Raw genomic sequence first — 19,658 nt, forward strand, 5'->3', positions numbered from 1 at the left:
AGACATCAAAACAAAGCATACAATATATCAAATGTTGCAAAGCCAACTGGAATAAAAACAAAAAATAACTACACAAAGTTAAAAAAAAAAAAATACATTTATGCGGAATTTACGAGGATTTTTCCGCAATTATAATTATTCAATTCACTTAATAATAATAATAATAATAATAATATGAAGGAGGAGGAGGAAGGAAGGAATTGTACTTAGAAAACTGCTGTTCTCGATATTTTAAGAGAAAAATGGACCATATCAATATTGTGAAATTGCTAGTAAACTATCTACCGAAATATCTATAAAATCACTACGGAAGTTTACGAAAATATCCATTTTCAGTTTTATCCTTTAGTAAACTCTGTGTTTCGAAGAAAAAAAACTTGAACGCCTACTGTGGAATCATAACACAAATGCAAGTTAAAAGATGTGGTCTATTGCGTGTGTCATATGTACAGTCATGTCCAAAATGATTGTCGCATATCTATAACTGTCTTCTTGTAAGAATATAATTTGATAATGATTTTCCAGGGTTCTTTTAATACTGATAATCGAGAAATATGTATATTTGTGTTAAATTTCATAGGAAAAGGCTTATAAATGCGAAAATTAGAGTGAGTAAAACAGAATGTTGCTAAATGGACAAGAAAGTTTTATTTTCATTTTATTGTTGTTATTTACTGCTCTTGTAACATGAAATTTACCACATACACGTCTTTGCCGATTATACACATACTAACGTTATAAGAAATACCAGGCGAATTCGTTATCAAATTATATTCCTACAACAACATATTTATAGACATGCGACAATAATTTTGGACATGAGTGTACATATATTAGATGATGATTATGTTATGTGAAAAGACAAACACTTATTCACAACGTTAATATTGCATTTCAATTGAGAAGTTGCACTATTTAACACAGAACTGACTCAATATACTACGGTCAATATGAGAAACAAGACATTGTCTTTCTTACGCGTCTTTGTTGTGGAGTCAGCGCATCATGCAGAATTTCATTAGGGGACCAAGCTACCAAGTTCATATTGTTTCAGGGTCTTTGTATACATACCAAGATGATAAAATGTTAAAACTTATTTCTTTCGTATCTTGTTCACGGGGGAGGTTACAGACCGCAAACCCCCTTTGCATATGCCACTGTGTGGTGTCATAAGCTCTGATGAAGTGAATTATGAGTGTTAACAATGCTTTCCGCTAAATCTCGCAGTTTTACAATTGCTTATAGCGCTGAAAACTGGTCGTCAGTGGCTCTGGGGATTTTCAAATCTATTCGCAACACATTTCGATAACGCATATCACCGTGAATCTTTCTGTCCGTCTAAGATTGTTAGGACAAGTGTATTACACATGTTCGTGAACTGCGTATAAAAGAAGTGATAACATCACTGTTACAGCACATGGTATATATCCTTTCTTTGTTCTTTCGCTACATATGTGACGCTTGCCATTTCTTGCTTGATTTCTTTTTTTTTCTTTCTTTTTTTTTCCTTTAATGTGCGAATTTATTCCAACTTTTGGTAGTTTAACTCTGAACGCATTTATGATTAATGTAAGGAACACAAAGCACAATATTAGGAGAAATTTAGAAAAGTCTACTTAAGTGGCTCAAATTTGAAGGGTTTAGTGCAGGTAATAGAGAAATGCTATTATTTTATTTGCTTATTTCCGTGTTACAAAGTATTGACACTATGATAAATTTATTTTATTCCACTTTACAAAGACGATATCGACTCGGATGATAATTTAACGTTGATTATACACGAGTGAAATACTTCGGAACAATTTTTAATGTAGACCAGTGATAGAACGATGAATAAACGTGAAATTACATTTGAAATCGTCAACACACAGTACATTGATTACGAATTGTTACACCGGAAATCAAACACGTGGATTGAACTCGAGTAATGGGCATTATTAATCCATTATAAAATTTCGCAATAATGCTATAAAATACTGTGGTTGCTTCCGGGTCACCCGGTCTGAGAAGGAAGACCTAGACAAAATTCGTGACTGAAGTGAACAGGACAAAAATCGCGACTTGTATTATTGCTAATGTCAACTATCATACTTCTTTCTTTCCTTGTTTAGCAAGCAAGCATATTTCCAACCAGACGTTTTCTGGTGGTTTTGTGCACTAATCTGGTTGAATTATAAGTGATCTCGTTGGAACCACTGCTCATGCTCACTGTATAAGCTAAAAAATATTATTATTGTAAACCATAGCATTTTGTAAATGCACAGTAAGGTGTAAATTTTTAATTTTGTCGTATTTTCATTATTCCCAATATTTTGATAGTCAAATTATACTATAAATTAATGAAGCAGTTTAAAAGAAAAACAATAGTCGATATAAAAGAGTGATAACCAATTGGGGAAGATACCAGAAAAATTGCGAACCAGATACCTTTTCGGAATCCGGAACATTTTACCACTGAGCTAGCCTGTTCCTAAGGAGTGCTTCTGCACTGTTGTGCAGTGATATCCTTAACACGAATGCCTTTGATGAGCACCTTCCAGTGTTTCGATTCCTGGTGGAGGCAAAAATTTCAGTGTTGAGAAAGCAACATGAGGTACTTTGAGAGATAGTCAACTTAAGATACTCAACTCCAGTCTAAACAAAAGGAGAAGGTGGCTCAGTGGTACGGCGTTCACTTCTGGTGCGAAGGTTCCTGGTTCAATCTTCAGACCATCAATGACTTTATGGAGGACATTCCTCCCAAATTCGCACTTCGTGAATTCCTTCACGGTCATGTCTCCCCTTTAATCTAAACTAAGCAGCTAGAAATAACAGCAATGGGATCCGATATGATAATCACACGTAAAATATAGCATAGCGCTTCATGGTTGTAACGACAGGGATTTAAGTATTGGTTACTAATAGATTGATCTATTTGTAAATTACATAGTGGTTATGAAGTTTTTAAATACATTTTAATGGATTTAATACAGAAATCTACAAGTAAACTTTGGGACACGAATTTCCAGCTTTGTCAGTATCCAAACACCTGTGTAAACACGATTGGAAACAGGTGCACAGCAATGGAAGAAAAAAAAAATGAATTGTTAATGAGAACCAGTATTAAACTTTAAGCATTTGGTTTGTTTCGAAAGTTAAACTAGTGTAAACATTAGTAAATCACTGTTAGCTAAGAGTAAACAATTTAAACATTCCATATGTTTGAGCGTAAATTTGGCAGTAAAAAAACTGACTAACAACCGGCACAAAAGACTTGCACTGTTATTTATTTAACAGAACTTTTTTTCTTAAATTACTTAGTATGGCATGTTCTACATATGTCCCTTCAGAAAAATAAGATTTATAAATGCTGCAGATATACACAGAGTATACCTTTTTATTACTAGTAGACTGGTAAGACTTGGATAATGACAAGAGTATTTAAATTATCACTAAAATGAATACTCAACAGAGAAATAATGAAACGAATTATTATTTTAGTAACTGTTCAAATAATGATTAGTTCGAACTTGCACACGATTGATCCCCACATTTTGAATCATTAATCTATATGTGGCGCAAGTTCCATAATTCCAGTATAAGACAGTATTCTGAGAAGAATTTTTATATTCAAGAAGTCAAAAAAAAAAAAAAAAAGGCGCTGATTACACCAACAGATTCTAACTTCACAAATTTGTCAGTAGAGGTGATAGTGTTCACCTAAACTAACCTCCACGCGACACAGCATTATTGAATACACGACCGATTACACAGCCATACACACAAAAGAATAACAGTTCTGTGTATCGGATCCTAGGGCATGGGTTCGAAGTATTTAAGTATTTGATTACACAGAATCCAAAGTTCGAAACCCCAGAACGATCGATCGCATTATTATTATTATTATTATTATTATTATTATTATTATTATTATTATTATTTAATGGGAGAAAGACTTGAGCCATTTTGACAGAGAGGACACACGTTTTTCTCCCATAAAACAGAACTTACACGGTTAATCGTCCTGGGGTTTCGAAATTTGGATTCGGCATAACAAAATACATCCAATCCATACCCTGTGTAATGAAAATCTAAGAACAGAGTTTTTAAAAAAATACATGTACGTATATATTTTACAAAAGACATGAAAAATTTTACTCTGTTAAAGAAAAAAGAAGATTTTCAAATTGCAAATATCATTTTTGTATTGTTATTTTCTGGCAATTTACAAATAGGAATATTAGGTGATGGGAATCTAAATATAACAAAAGAATTTTAGTCTCGGGCGATCATGTATCCTCTCGTGTCATTTAAAATCATTAGGAAAAAAAAAAACAAAGTAATTATAGTGGACCTCGGGGTCTAGAATAATGCATTTTTTCTAATATAAAAGGTACATGAGAGGACAGTGAGGTAGGTTTACATTAGAACTCAAAACAAAACTCCCAATAATAATCGTAACTCGAAGAATGGGTGGACGACGGAGAACTGGACTCAAATCCTGTTTAATGTAAGTTGTATTTTTCATTCACAAAATGCTGTTATTTTGGTAACCCAAGTTTCAAGTTTGGTTTCCTTGCGATAAAGTTAAGCCTCAAAATTAATGGCTATCTCTTTTTATATGTAATAATTAGATTGATTTCTGTAATTACCTGCAAATAAAACATTGCACTTTGGCAAAAGGGGAAAATAGAAACACTTGTCTTTTGTTTTGAATACCATCCAATAACTTTAATAACAGGTGGTAACACTCATCCTCTCAATAAAATCTCACCGCTATATTACCGCATCATTTAAACACCTGGGATCCGGTACACAGAACTTGTACGTACGTACACGTGTGTGTGTGTGGGGGGGGGGGCTGTTATTTTATTTCTAATTATTCCAAATACGGAAAACCTTTACCATTTTATTGGTGTAACTTTCAACCTACACCAAACATGTATAATCAATCAGTTTTGAATTATAGTTAATTGCGGAGAACAATTTATTCATAACAAATTGAAAATAAGGAGCTTGAAGAGTTTTTTTTCTTCTTTTTTTTTTAATTGACCTGTAACAGTTTCTCAATCTTCAGAATAAAATGTTCCACAATTGCTAATTTTACAGTAGAAGTGAATGAACGAGGTGGATATATTCCATTTTTATAGACACAACTAACTTTACATTGAAATTTCTACCAAAATACTTCTCGTTTTCGTAAACCCTATTGCGTAACCCGACAGAATTCACAAATCGTTAAAGGTCGATTGATTAAAAAAAAAAAAAACTAGAGACGGAAATATTCTCTTTTGGAAATAAGATTCTCAAATGTCCTCTACCTTCTTGAAAATAAAACTGAACTGTTGCAGCATATTCTATGATGTTTGATGAAGTGTATGAAAACTAGATCGCTCCAGATAATTTCAAGCAATTCATCCACTGTTCCCTGAGAACGATTCATGTACCCAAGATCTTCCAGGTAGTCCCATAAGAAAGAAAAAAAGGAAAAACTAGTCAGGTAATCTAGGAGAACAATGTGTCTGAAATTATTCGGTCAGCAATGAACCTGGTTCTGAGTTGCATGTACTGTCCCTACTGTATTTGTGACAGTAACGCTGGAAGTAACCTGACTGATCTTCCCACAACCACAGCTACTACGTTAATCAAATGCAATATAGAGTTCATAACAGTATCTAACAATAACGTATAACCTGACATTGTAACTTCTTATATGAATCGCCCTATATTGCGAAGTTTTGAATTTCTGATCCAAATAATTTAGAAGTTAGAATGTATTCTTGGCATGGCCAACACAATCTCCCGACAACACAATCTTGGTATCAGTATGTAAGAAACCTTTCTTGGGGAAGTGTGTTGAAAATTCTGGCCAATATATTCGTACTGTATGGGGCACATCATGCAATAAGTTTTCTGTTCATTTTTTTTTCTCTCTTTCTTTCGTAGTTACTGTACATGATGCTGATACCGATAAAGCCCAAAACGTTTGCTTCTTAAAGACAGAACTTATATTAGGCAAAACCAAATTAAACTGCACATATTACCTTGATATTATGTTTGAACATTGCTTCATAGTAAAAATTTAAAACCTCGTTATAGTATATATAGCCCAGCTCTATTGCTTACAAAATTGGCGAATCCTTTCTCCATTTTACAATAAATTGAATTCCTATACGATGCTTTTTTATTACGACAGGTTCTAATCTATAATAAGGAGCATAACTTGTACGAATAAGAGTCCCTTGGAAACTCGTTACGGCTAAAGATTTTGGTCTCTTCCTCCTATAGACTACCTCTATTATTTGGGAAGAATGGTCTTATATCTTTCTTTCTTGAAGACAGGAGGACATAAGGTAACAAACAAGCGTCCCTCAAGTTTTCTTCCGTGGAAAACCTTTTGGTTTTTATTGCTTCCATAACTCCTGAGAAAACGACCACCAGTCTGTGTCGTAGTAGTCTTCTGCCATTGCTCCAACACACGACGACCGTGTGACAAAAGACAACCAATTTGATGGCTTGTTCGGATGACGTCATCTTTCTGGTGAAGACACAATCATTCACGGTCGCCATCATTTGTTATGGATGGCACACACACACACACACACACACACACACACACACACACACACACACACACACACACACACACACCTTTACACTAGGATTAATGTTTGTTTACCATTCGTTTGAGTGAGAAAATAATATGCTTATTTTTATTTTCACTTTATTTCTTATTAAGAATCAGTAGGTTTTGTAGTATGTCACAAATTCCTGTAAAATGTATACAGTATTTACATTCTCTATATTATTGATGGTGTAAATTTCACATTTAGTTCCCAACTACAACGGACATCATTAACTGTACTATATGTATACAGGACCGGATCCAGGATTTTCTGAAGGGGGTGCACCAATAACTATCAGTACCTTTGGATCAAATTTATTTTTTAAAAAGAACTTGGCCCTTTTCATGTAGTCTATTTCCTTATTTTCAATTAAGATACTCACACACTGTTTATGTTTGTTGCGCAGATGATGAAAGCTGATTGCTTGTGCTTGTGTGTTTAATTTATTTTCTTGCATCCAGTGAAATAGTTTTACAAAAGATCTCTTTGCATACCTTCAACATCCTCAGTTGTTTTCCCTTTTACTATAATTTTAGTGTCATCCGCGTAAAGGAATAGTTCTGTTCGTGGAATATTACTTGGTAAGTCGTAAATATGTATCAAAAATAATAATGGCCCTAATGCAAATCCTTGTGGCACTCGACATATTTCGTTGTTTGCCCGTTACGTGGTATGTAGTTAGCTTTGTTTTTCTGTTAATGTAGTGATTTCTACTAAATTTTACTTATTGTCGATTTTCCAGATGCGATTTAAACCATTTGAATGCAATGGTTTTTATTTCATAATTTTGTAAGTTTGAAAAATTTCCATGCGACACTCTAAGTCAAATGCTTTGATAAGATCAAAATAACGCCTATACATTTCTCCCTCTTATCTATACTTCCCCCGAACAATTTCTAGGAAATTGTATATTGCAGTTTCCGTTGATTTTCCTTTTAAGAAGCTATGTTGTTCGTGTTCATTAAGGACGCTACCCGGACACACACTGCTATTTCTGGAATTTTGGGGAAGATGAGAGAAGTGACACAGTGCTATAATTTTTAACGCTGATTGATCGCGTTTTATATATATATATATATATATATATATATATATAGTGTGTGTGTGGGTAGTATAATATAATATTACTATAGTTTAACGTTCTCTGATTATGCAGCAAAGATAATGGGGAGTATGGTAATAATGAATGAAATGGAATGAAGAAAGTCTGAAGAAAGGGAAAACCCAGAGAAAACTCATGCACACGGTGTTTGCCCATCACAGAGTGTATATGGTACGAGCTAGGTTCGATCCAGATTCCAAACACCAGAGGTGATCGCTCTATCACAACCACAGCGGTCCCACTATAATATTAAATACTATATTACTAAGCAAATTTAGTATGTTTTAGCACGTATTTCGAAGAACTTATTCCATTTTGTAAATTCAGGTGTGGATAATTGTCCCCTCCCTCCGCCTCAACCCTGTAGGCGGCCACATGCAAGCTAATTAACATCTACGCTTAGTACTGGTTTAAAATATGTTTTTACCAGAACTAACACTCTTCTCTCGTGGTTTTATTAATTTGCGATATAACTTTAAAATATACACCAATTTAATTTGGCTCCCCAAAATCACTGTCTCTCTCTTCTCCCTCCACTATTTCTTCAACGTAGTTTCTCAGACAGAAAGAAGGAAAATAGTACAGATTTTGTGGCCAATATAGCACACCATCAAGAATTTTAAATAAATCTTATGCTTTTTTTAACGCTCCCTCTTCATTTTTCCCCCATCCTATGAGAGAGAGAGAAGCTTGTATAAGCGCACATTGACTTTCTCGGGTTACGTTCCAAGTATTGGAATTAATGAGGTTCTAAGAGAACTCTCAGGTTCAATTAACGGCATCCAGTTAAGTAGCGCGAAACACACACATGAGATGCTGTTTACTTCTCTCTTGAGATTTATCCTTCCTCTCTTTCTCTCTCTCCCCACACACGCGCGCACAAACTTACATACTACTCCTCTCCTGTTTCCACAAACTCATCTACTTCTATGAGCTTACAGGTTAGATGCAACAACAATAACAACAACACACTCAAGTTTCTACATAAACGTACCTCGTTCCTTTCCTCACTCAACGCCTCAACGTTCGAGTTAACAATGAACTGTCATCAATACGCTAAGGTACGTTATGTTATACACGGACCTAACAATTAATCTTCTAATTGTAATGTTTAGATAGAACCAGGGCGTCATAAACTGGATATTATTTTCCATTATTCTTTATATATACACAACGATCCTTAGGGAAAATATATGTAAATACAACCTATCAACAGTATAACCATGATCAACCATTGTGAATCCACAGCCTGATGGAAGTTGTCTGCAACTCTTCTCCACGATCATCCATCGTGGGAAATTCTCTTTCCCGTTACTCCGCAATGCTTCTTGATTTTGTCTCACCACCTTCTGTGAGGATTTTTAAGTTTCTCTTGTCCATTGATTTTTCTTTCTTTTTACAATATGATCTCCACCACCACTTTAATGACCTTATTTTCACAATACGCTACTCTCCCATCTTCTTTCTGACCCACGGAATTATTCTATCTTTGCGAGTGATTCCTAGCATATTCGTTTCCTTGTTTCGTTGTCTGGTCTACAGACAGCAAATATCTTATATGATTTAAACAGGTAGAATACTTCATTGAAAGTTTGCTTTCCACATATTAGCATATGATTTTTCAATGTGAAACTGTTCCTTTCGATTGCACTCCAGCCAATTTAATACGTTTGCCATTCATCAATATCTTTTATTTCGCAGCTATTCACTACTACTAATTCCGTAATATTCAACTTCACTCTGACTTCCTTGCGAAATTATTAAACATCAATTGTCTTCATTTGCAACCCAACATCCTCGCTCTTCACAATAAACTTTTCTATTATACCCTGCAGATCTGTTTGCAGAAAGAACGATGCCATTTGCAAAATAAAGATGAGTCAGGTGTAAGGGTAACTGAAATCTATAGTATATTTCTATTATTTTACTCCAAACTTATGGAGGAACTCCCTTGTAGCTATGCAGTTAACATACCCGCTTCCGGGTAAGAGATCCAGATTCGATTTCCGGCGGGAGCTAATTTATTTCGGATCCCACGTTAACCTGTTAGTTCACGTCTCGGATAGCTTAGCTGTTGAAAGGGACGCTAAACTCAAAATCAATCCAAACTTATGGACTTTTCAGTGGCCTTGTAATTTGAGCACTGATCTTCTCTGTGTGTAATACAAGTTCAAAACTCTGCACAGAATGTAATTTCTTGGGTACAAAAACGGCTCATAAGCCATATGAATAGTAGCATACTTCCTTCATGGCCTTGTTGTTTTACAAGGATGTAAGGCATGATCAGCTCCTCTCAACCACAACAATGGTTGGAGAGATTTTGTTTGCTATTTTATTGCTAGTTCTAATTGTTGATCTGACAGTCATTTCCAGCGTTCAGACATATGCTCTTGATCTTACACGGGATGCTTTTACATACATCTCGTTATCACACTGAGCAAGAGTCTTGAATGCATGAAAAATTAAGTACTTAATACAAAAACTCGACTATTTTTTTTTTTAAATAAATGAATAGATGGTAGCATCTTACAATTATAAATAACACAATGTCACGCGTCCTGTCTGTCGGACTGAAAACCACTGCTCTACGGGGTAACACAGCACAAAGACTGTATTGAGCAATTTAGCTTACATCAATCAGCAGCTTCCTATAGGTGTGAAGACTGGTATTCAGGGTTGGCAAAACCCATGGTTTTTATTTAAAAAAAAAAAACAAAAAAAAAAACGGTTTTTTGGGTTTAAACCAGGTTTTTTTGGTTTAAACCAGGTTTTTTTTGGTTTAAACCAGGTTTATTTGATTTAAATAATTTGCTCTATATATTCATATCATATATGGACCGAAATAAGTTTGTTTCGCCTTGATGTTATTATGCAACAGCTGGGTTATGCTGGAAGGGGTCACATAAGCTTAAAGCGGAATAAAAACTGCTTCTCGAGTTACATCCGAGAGAAACTGTCCTCCATTTGAACTCGGAACCAGGACTAATTGGCCACAAATGCGATAAGTCTGCCGACTCACTCACGAAGCAATCCTGATAAAAATACGTTGTACTGATCTTTACATGCTTCTTAATATAGCTGTCAAGAGTCATTTCAGAAGGACAAAAAGATAAACAGTTGCACAAGTGAAACCATTATACTGAATTACATATGGACAATTTCAAAGTACTACGGAGTACAGAAGAACTAATTTAATTCAAGTTAGTTAACAACGATTTTTATTGGTCCAAATTAAAGAAATACAACGACATAATTTGCATATCACAAAGATACGAATTATTTGAGTCCACTTTGGCTCAGATTCATTTATACATAAATAGATATCGAAGATACTTCTCATTTCACTAAATGCCTCTCGTGGGGTCTGTATGACCCTCTTCCCCCACACACAAAGTACGGCATTTCGATGTATTTTATCAATAGTAAACATTGAAACAAAACAATATTTAGAATGTTTCTTTGATTGCAATTACATAACAATAATAACTACAAAAAAATCACAAAACAAACATTTATAAACTTACATTAAAAAAAGTTGCTTTTGTAGTATTATCTGTTTGAGTAATGACTGGGGAATTTAGGTCTGAATATAATACGAATAATATACGGGAGTGAAACGTGATAACCCACAAATGTGTGTTCACCAAGATTTTACAAACACTTACACTTTTACGAACATTTTCTTTTTTTGGTTTAAACCATGGTTTAAACCAGCCAACCCTGCTGGTATTATTGGCAATACTGTCTCTCAACGACGACCATTTTGTTGAAACACCTGAACACAAAATTTGAATCAAACTATAAGATTCATTTCCACAGAAACAATAGCCTGCTAGTGAATCATATGATGAACCAATCCAATTCAGTTCAGTTCTTTATACCGATGACGTGTCTAAATCGACAACACGAGAAAATGAAAAATTAACATAATCACTTTAAAAAGAGAGAGAGAGAGAGAGAGAGAGAGAAAAGATTTTGAGAAACAGCTGCACTTGTGCATTACAAGAACTTGTGTAATTCTCGCAAAACTTCTTATTTTTCTTCACGATTAGCATACCATGCGCTGTGTGGTATCACTGCACGAAATGAAATTAGTGTAAGTTAGCAATCAGAGAGACAATCGGGATTAGAGTACATTCAACAGAAAGAAAAAAAATTCTGTGAAGTACAAAGCCAGTAGTTAGACAGTATCCGGCTTATGCAGAGTCGTTTTGACGTATGGTTAGCGTGAAACTAAAGGCCTGACTACTGCAGGAAACATGTTAGTCGAACTCTTTAGTATGGCACTAATCACGCGTCAAAACGACTCTGCATAAGGTTATATAATATGCAAAGTATATGACTAAGAAAGTTGTTCTTTTTTTTTTTTTTTTTTTTTTTAATTTCAAGCAGCTCAACGACAATTTTAAATGAAGAGTTGCAGGCACAATTCTCAGTGGCAGTTGATACTGAATTTATCTTATGCTTCGTATAAATAAGATTTATTTTTAGTTAACTACTCTTAATTTACAACATGAACTGAATGCATCCTTTTCAGAATTCATTCGCAGTTTACCAACACGATTGATAATTTGAAATATAAAATACAAACCAGCAGAAACGCACATTTCTCCTCTTTTCTAAATACTCGAAACTAGGAAGAATATATTGAAATCTGAACGCAGCCTCCTCCTATGACAAATGGACAGAAGCTACAGAGAAAACTACTGAAACTGGTGCACTTCTTCCGAAGCTATTTACAAAGGAACATATATAGCGTGAGGATATGAACTACTGTTGACCGCATGCTTTATGTATCCATGGTTTCCAGGTGTTCCAGGTTATTTCAAACAAAATTGTGCTATATGTCTTATATATGTCTTCCTATAGTATTTTACATATTCAATAAATTGAGGTGTTACATCTTTACACGTTTTGAGTTATCAAAAAAACTAAAAACGTGTAAAGATGTAACACCTCAATTTATTGAATATGTAAAATACTATAGGAAGACATACAAAAGAGTCATACGATCAGCAAAACTTTTACACAGTACAAATTACATCTTAGCAGCGAGAAACAAAAGTAAAGCTATGTGGAAGTTAATTAATGGTAAGATGAATAAGGTAAAAATAACAGGAATTGATGCAATAAAAGTAAACTCTCAAGTAGTATGTAACCCAGATAAGATTGCAAATCATTAATAAATATTTTTTAACTTTAGAAACATTTAACCCAATCAAAATAGTTCATCAAGAAAATAACTCTAAGCTACAGAGCGGAATAACTAAGTCGCTTTTCCTGAAACCAGCTACACCAGAGGAAATCTTACAAATAATAAAAAGCTTAAAAAGCTCCAGCTCTCCAGGTTGGGATGAAGTGCCATCCATGATTGTAAAGGAAAGTTCTCTTCTTATTGCACATCAACTCTGTCATATAATAAATCATTCATTTTTGACAGGAATTTTTCCTACGCGGCTTAAGTTAGCTAGAGTTACACCTGTGTATAAAAAGGGAAGTAAATTGGAGTTAAATAATTATCGTCCTACTTCAGTTTTGTCGTGCTTTTCTAAAATATTTGAGTTAGCAATGAAAGCACGACTAAATAACTTTTTCCTTTTAAATAATATAATATCCACAAGTCAACACGGGTTTCAAAGCCAGAAGTCAACCAACACTGCAATCTTTAATTTCATCTCTGATGTAGCAATGGATATAAATAAAGGAAAGCATGTAATTGGTATTTTTGTTGATTTATCTAAGGCGTTCGATTCTATAGACCATGGTATTTTGCTAGAAAAATTGTATTCTTATGGCATCAGAGGTGTGGCAAACAATTGGATAAAGTCGTATTTATCTGAACGTAGTCAAACTGTTGGCATCTGTAAAGAGGTAAATGGCAGAAGAACAATGTTTAAATCATCTTTAACCTTTACACGACGAAGTTGGTCGTTTTCGACCAATAGCGATTTTGGCTGAAAATACGGTTTGGTCCTTTTCGACCAAAAGAATTATTCAGACCAATAACTAATGTAGCACTGGCTATCCTGCATCAAACCTTCCGCTGCTAGCATCTGTGTGTTCTAAAACGATCAAAGAAACACGTGACTGAAATATGGTTCACCAGTTGTAACCCAAACAAACCATAAAATTGGTTACTTTTCCTCCCTTTTTTTTTTTTTTTCATTTCTTCACGTTGACTTTTGTGACCGCTTGTTTATCAATTATTTCTGCTGACACGAGGAGATTGTTTCTCTTGTGAGGAACTCAGCTTACACTTCGAGGTGTTTATTACCAATGATGTTGATGAGATAAGGGAAAATGTGTGTGCGTGAATGCGTTTGTGTGTGTGTGAGAGTGTTTCTGTCTAGACAGTCCACCACTCTATCCCTTTGTGTGTTTCATGGTACATTGCGTTATAACTCTCCTATTTGAGCTTTTTCGTCCGGTTTTTTTTGTTTTTCAAGTCAAGAGGCATTGTAGAAGACCTTACGTATAGTTTCACACCTTCCTGCGTCGAGACATAGGAGGTGATGACGTCATAATTCTCAAATATATATATATTTTCTTTTATTAAGCCTATGTTCATTATTTTTTGGCGGGCTTATTTTTGCACGTAGAAGATTGAAATTTTGCACAAACATTCACTCCACCGAGTAGTATTTAACAGATTTTTTTTTAGATTTCTGCGTTAAAACAGGGGGGAATCCAGAGAGGGAAAAAGTTGAAAAAAGGGATATTTTTATCAAAAAATCCTTTTCTTCGGGATTTTTCCGTCTTAGATACATGGTGGAGACATGTGAATGGTACTGCCTGAAAGGCAGTTCTATTCTGAAGAAAACGATGTGCAAACCATGATTCTAGGGTAATTAGGGATGTCTCAGGGAATTTTCAAAAATATCCCTCTGTATACGGGAATATGGTACATTGTCAGTATATATATATATTTGGCAGGCTTACTTTTGCACCTAGAAGATTGAAATTGTGTATAAACATTCAGTCCACCTAGTAGTATTTATCAGATTTTTTTCAGATCTCTGCGTTAAAACAGGGGGGTCCAGAGGGGCTAAAAGTTGAAAAAAGGGATATTTAGACCAAAAAAATCCCTTTCTTCGGGATTTTCCCGCCTTAGGTACATGATGGAGACACGTGAGTCGTACCGTCTGAAAGGCAGTTCTATTCTGAAGAGAATGATGGGCGAAACATGACCCTAGGGTAATTAGGGATGTGTCAGGGAATTTTTATCAAAATATACTTCTGTATAGGGGAATATGGGACGTTGTCGGTATATATAATTTTTTGCGGGCCTATTTTTGCACCTAGAAGATTGAAATTGTGCACAAACATTCAGTCCACCGAGTAGTATTTAACAGAATTTTTTTTCAGATTTCTGCGTTAAAACAGGGGGGAGCCAGAGGGGCTAAAATTTGAAAAAAGGGATATTTACACCAAAAAATTCCTTTTATCGGGATTTTCCCGCCTTAGATACATGATGGAGACATGTGAATGGTACCGCCTAAAAGGCAGTTCTATTCTGAAGAGAATGATTGGCAGATTGTAGTTCTAGGGTAAATAGAGATGTCTCAGGAAATTTTTTACCTGAGATCATGGTGTTTTGCGGTAATTTGGGGCATTGTGGGAATTCTTGATAAAATTTCTCCCGCCCTTAGTATTCAAGATATAAACTTGAAATTTAGCACACACATTCAGTATACCAAGTACTATTTACCAGATTTTTTTTTGAGATCTCTACGTTCACACAGGGCCGTTCCAGAGGGGCCCAAAGTGTGGAAAAAAATTCCCCCCTACGAAATTTTATATTTAAAATCATTTTCCCCTCTCCTGGTATATGATACGAGCATGCAAGTGGTACCATTTGAAAGCCAGCTCCATTCTGAAGAGAATGAGGTATGAACCATGATCCTAGGATAAATAGGGGTGAAGATATGGATTTGTTTGTAAACTCTTACGAAAACGCTTTAAATGGCGCCGTATAAAAGGGGCTGCGGCATTTAAATCCCTCCGTCGTTTAAAGGTTAATGAAAGTAACAAAAGGAGTACCACAAGGATCAATATTGGGACCTCTTTTGTTTGTTGTATATATTAATGATTTGGTTAATAGTCTAGGCTGTGTGAAGTCAACATTGTATGCTGATGACATAAATGTTCTTGTCAGTGGAGACTCAGTAAATGAAGCAGAAAGTCTCACTACAAAGACGCTAACAAAAATTATTAGTTGGTTAAACATAAATAAATTAACTATGAATTTAGGAAAAACTAACATTGTCAAATTTCGATTCCCGGGCCAAAGAAATGAACTTGTACCAATAACTGTAGACACTGTAGAATTATGTCAAACACCATCTATTAAATTTCTAGGAGTATATGTTAATGAAGATTTAACATGGAATACTCATGTTGAATACATTAATACTAAACTCAGTTCACTCTGCTTTGCATTCCGTAGGTTGCAAGGTAGTTTGTGCAAGGAAGCTGTCATGTCCTTATACTATAGCAAAGTTTTTTCAATAATAAACTATGGTGTTATATTTTGGGGGAATTCGAGAATAAGTGCTAGTACATTCCGAATACAGAAAAAAATTATTAGAATAATGTTAAGTATGCCTGAACGATCCTCATATAAAAATATTTTTAAAAAATATAAATTATTGACATTACCTAGTTTATATATATATCGCACAATTATGTATGTAATCGAGCACAAGGATTTATTTACTTTAGCTAATACGATTCATTCATACAATACTAGGCAGAATTGTAATATGTATATTATCCAACAGAATTATGCAAATTTTAGCAAAACTGTGTATATGAATTGTACAAAATTATATAACAAATTACCAGCAAAGTATAAGGACATTAACGAAAAACGGATATTCAGAAATACTCTGTTAGAATTATTGTTAGAAAAAAGCTATTACTCTGTGGAAACTTATCTTACTGATAATATATAGAGAATGTAAATCATATCTGACAACTGTAATGCTTAATTGAGGATTGTCCTCATTTGTAAGCTATGAACAGGCAAATAAATATGAATATGAATATGAATATATTATTGTTTCTCCAATATGGGTTGTTGTAGAACGCTTTTACTTTTTTCCTTTTTGACAATGTAGTGGTTTATCTCCTCTTACAACTATAAACAACGGTTCGTTGTCATTCTACCCTGTCCATGAGACTTTTTAAAATTTTATTCGCTTAGGTTGAGTTAAAGGATACTGTACTCCGCGTCACCCGAATTGACGTATGGCATCAGCCAGTAAGCTCGCAGCGCGCTGTTACTAAACCTTTAGGGAGGAATCTAATCATTCATAATTGATTTTGTTCGTATTTGTGGACAGTTATGGGTTACAGTTATGGGACAGTTACATTCCTCCCTAAAGGTTAGTAACAGGGCACTGCGAGCTTATTGGCTGATGCCACACGCCAATTCGGGTGACGCTGACTATATAAATGGTACAGTCAACATCAGAAGTATATATATTTAGTCTCTCTGTACATCACTTTAGTGTTCTTTCTACAGCAATTTGTTCTTCAGTTTTTCTTCTAATAACTCTAGTAAAAAGAACAAATTTTTATTATAGAAGGGAAACGCTGATTCTTAATAGGTAACAGCTGCCACTCCGCTGCCTGCCTGAGGTCATCGATGGGGCTAGTGTATACAATTTGCAGACTTAGAACTATTGTAAACATTCAACTGTAACAGTTTACCTTTCGGACAGTGCAATATTTAACAAGCTTTATAGCCAACCCACAAGAGACATACTCCCATTATTAGATTATAACCATATTCAGATTTGAGGATTAGTATTTGCGTAAGCGCAAGTTAATTGGCGGGCACACTAAAAAGTTAAATTAAATCATTAGAACCTTTAATTAAGCTCGATTCTAGCCTATAGCGTACAGCAAGCCGAAGGCTTGGGGAAGGGGGAAGGAATAAGTAGTAATAAATTGTTGTGATCTTGATTTTACAATTCTACGAAGCCTTCACTCTGGAAGCTAGAAGTCTATATAAAATTGTTAACAAATGTAGTGTTTAATTTTCTACAAGTTTTTGTCCATAGGGGAATTACTTTCTAACCGACAAATTCATTTTAAAACGAAAACCTTGCTATATCACATACAGAAGGCAAGAGATTTTGCGAAATCTATTGACCATACCGAAAGCAGTGAAAAATCAGAGAGTTTTGAACGCAATATACGTCAATGGATTAAAACCACTATATAAAATAAAATAATATTAGAGGCATTTTTAAAGATAAGACGAAGTGCAGTATGTTCTAAAGAGGGTTGCTAACTTTTCTTAAGAAAAAATCGGGACGGGACAATCGGTGTTGAAGCCTCCGTTCCCCACCCCACCCCCTGGAATTTCGATGTGGATGGTTTATTATTGATATAGTCTTCATTATCATCCATCATTGATTGTAAGAAAATAACTTTATAACTTAACGTCGCAGAACAGAATAATACTGCACAGCACAGGTTAATGTAAACAATGCGATTGTGCGCCAAACCAAAAGTGAAGCAGAAGATAGCAACACTGGTGGCAGGTTTAGCAGATTGCCGGTACCCGGTATAGTTAGCGTGGCGGCCACCCGCTGAAAGTGAACGTTTGTGTTACTGCCACTCCGGTAGTAGTCGCTTTTGTGTAAAGATTGCAAAAACAATATTTTTAGCGCTGCATGGAATATAGTATCATCATAATCGGCTGGATTATCAACTCAAAACAATTAAGGAATAACTGTAAATTAAAAACGAGCTGTATTTTTTTCATGAATCAAATTAAAATACAAATTTGTTAAATTGGTTCTATACATAAAACTGTGCGTATAAAAGAATAAATTATTAATTATTAAAAGAATAAATTATTACCCAGTAAAATATTAATTAACTTTGAAAATCGATAAATCGGGACAATATGCGTCCCGACGAGTATTCGGTCGGGACGCGGGACAGGTCAGTCACGGGACGGTTGGCAACCCTGGTTGTAAATGTTCGAAAAAGAAACTGCAGATATATATTCACCAAAGAAAACAATGTATTTTGGTCATGGTAGAAGAAAAGAAATTGTGATTACCAAGGGCGCTGATCAACTATCATCAATCGCAACCAAGGACTTTAAATGCACTTATCAATTATTACCTATGTATTCATATTTTATAAATAATAAATACTAAAAAATATTTCTGCAATATGAAAACATCGTAATGAAATATCTATCTACCTTAGTTTTGTCATTCGCACACTGATTTAATTGTTGTAATTTCAACATGCTAATTGTCTACAAAACGCTACAACACGTTCTTTTATTCTTTTTTCCTCTTCCACCTATGACGATACATAAGATCATTAGTTCCAGGAAATACTCAAAACATCCGTAGTGTCTCACCTTTCTAAGAAGTAAAACATCAAAAGTTACTTAGTCGTGCACTTAGAAACATCTTCATTAGAAAGACTCATATCTTTTTATTTTATTTATTTATTTTAATTTTTAACTGTAGCATTTATCCGATCATCATTTCATGGAAATTTCCTGCAAGCTACCCAGAAGGAAAAAGATTCGAAATACAGCGTGACGAAAGTAAAGAACACACATAATTCAATAAATCCATAAACACTGAACTACAAAATTTCCTGCAATGTTTAAAATAAACGGAAGGACTTAAAGACGCCTATTTCTTCTGATCTGCATAACAAACATAAAAGCATACGAAGTACCACTGACTTCTATATTTTCGAAGAGGATACTTTCAATGGACTGTCATCTCCTTAGGTTTACTGACATGTTGTAACATAAAACAGAACAAGAGGTTTTGAAACAATTTAGAAGAAATTAACACCACGTAAGCATCTAATCATACAGATGTGGAGTTGTCATTAACAAAACAGAAAAAAACGTTGTTTCAAACTAATGGCGGGTAAGTTACAGAAGTAGACAAGTTAGCAGA

The 19,658-nt window shown here is 34.6% G+C and overlaps 1 protein-coding gene across 1 annotated transcript in view; it reads right to left on the reverse strand.

Annotated features, from left to right (window-relative positions):
* The window catches only part of LOC145671158 (uncharacterized), a 2,642,835-nt gene that overhangs the window by 207,329 nt on the left and 2,415,848 nt on the right, over nt 1–19,658 (reverse strand). The window lies entirely within an intron of this gene.

The sequence above is a fragment of the Thermobia domestica genome, chromosome 15 (assembly GCF_964235325.1).
Source record: "Thermobia domestica chromosome 15, izTheDome1.hap1.1, whole genome shotgun sequence".
NCBI lineage: Eukaryota > Metazoa > Arthropoda > Insecta > Zygentoma > Lepismatidae > Thermobia > Thermobia domestica.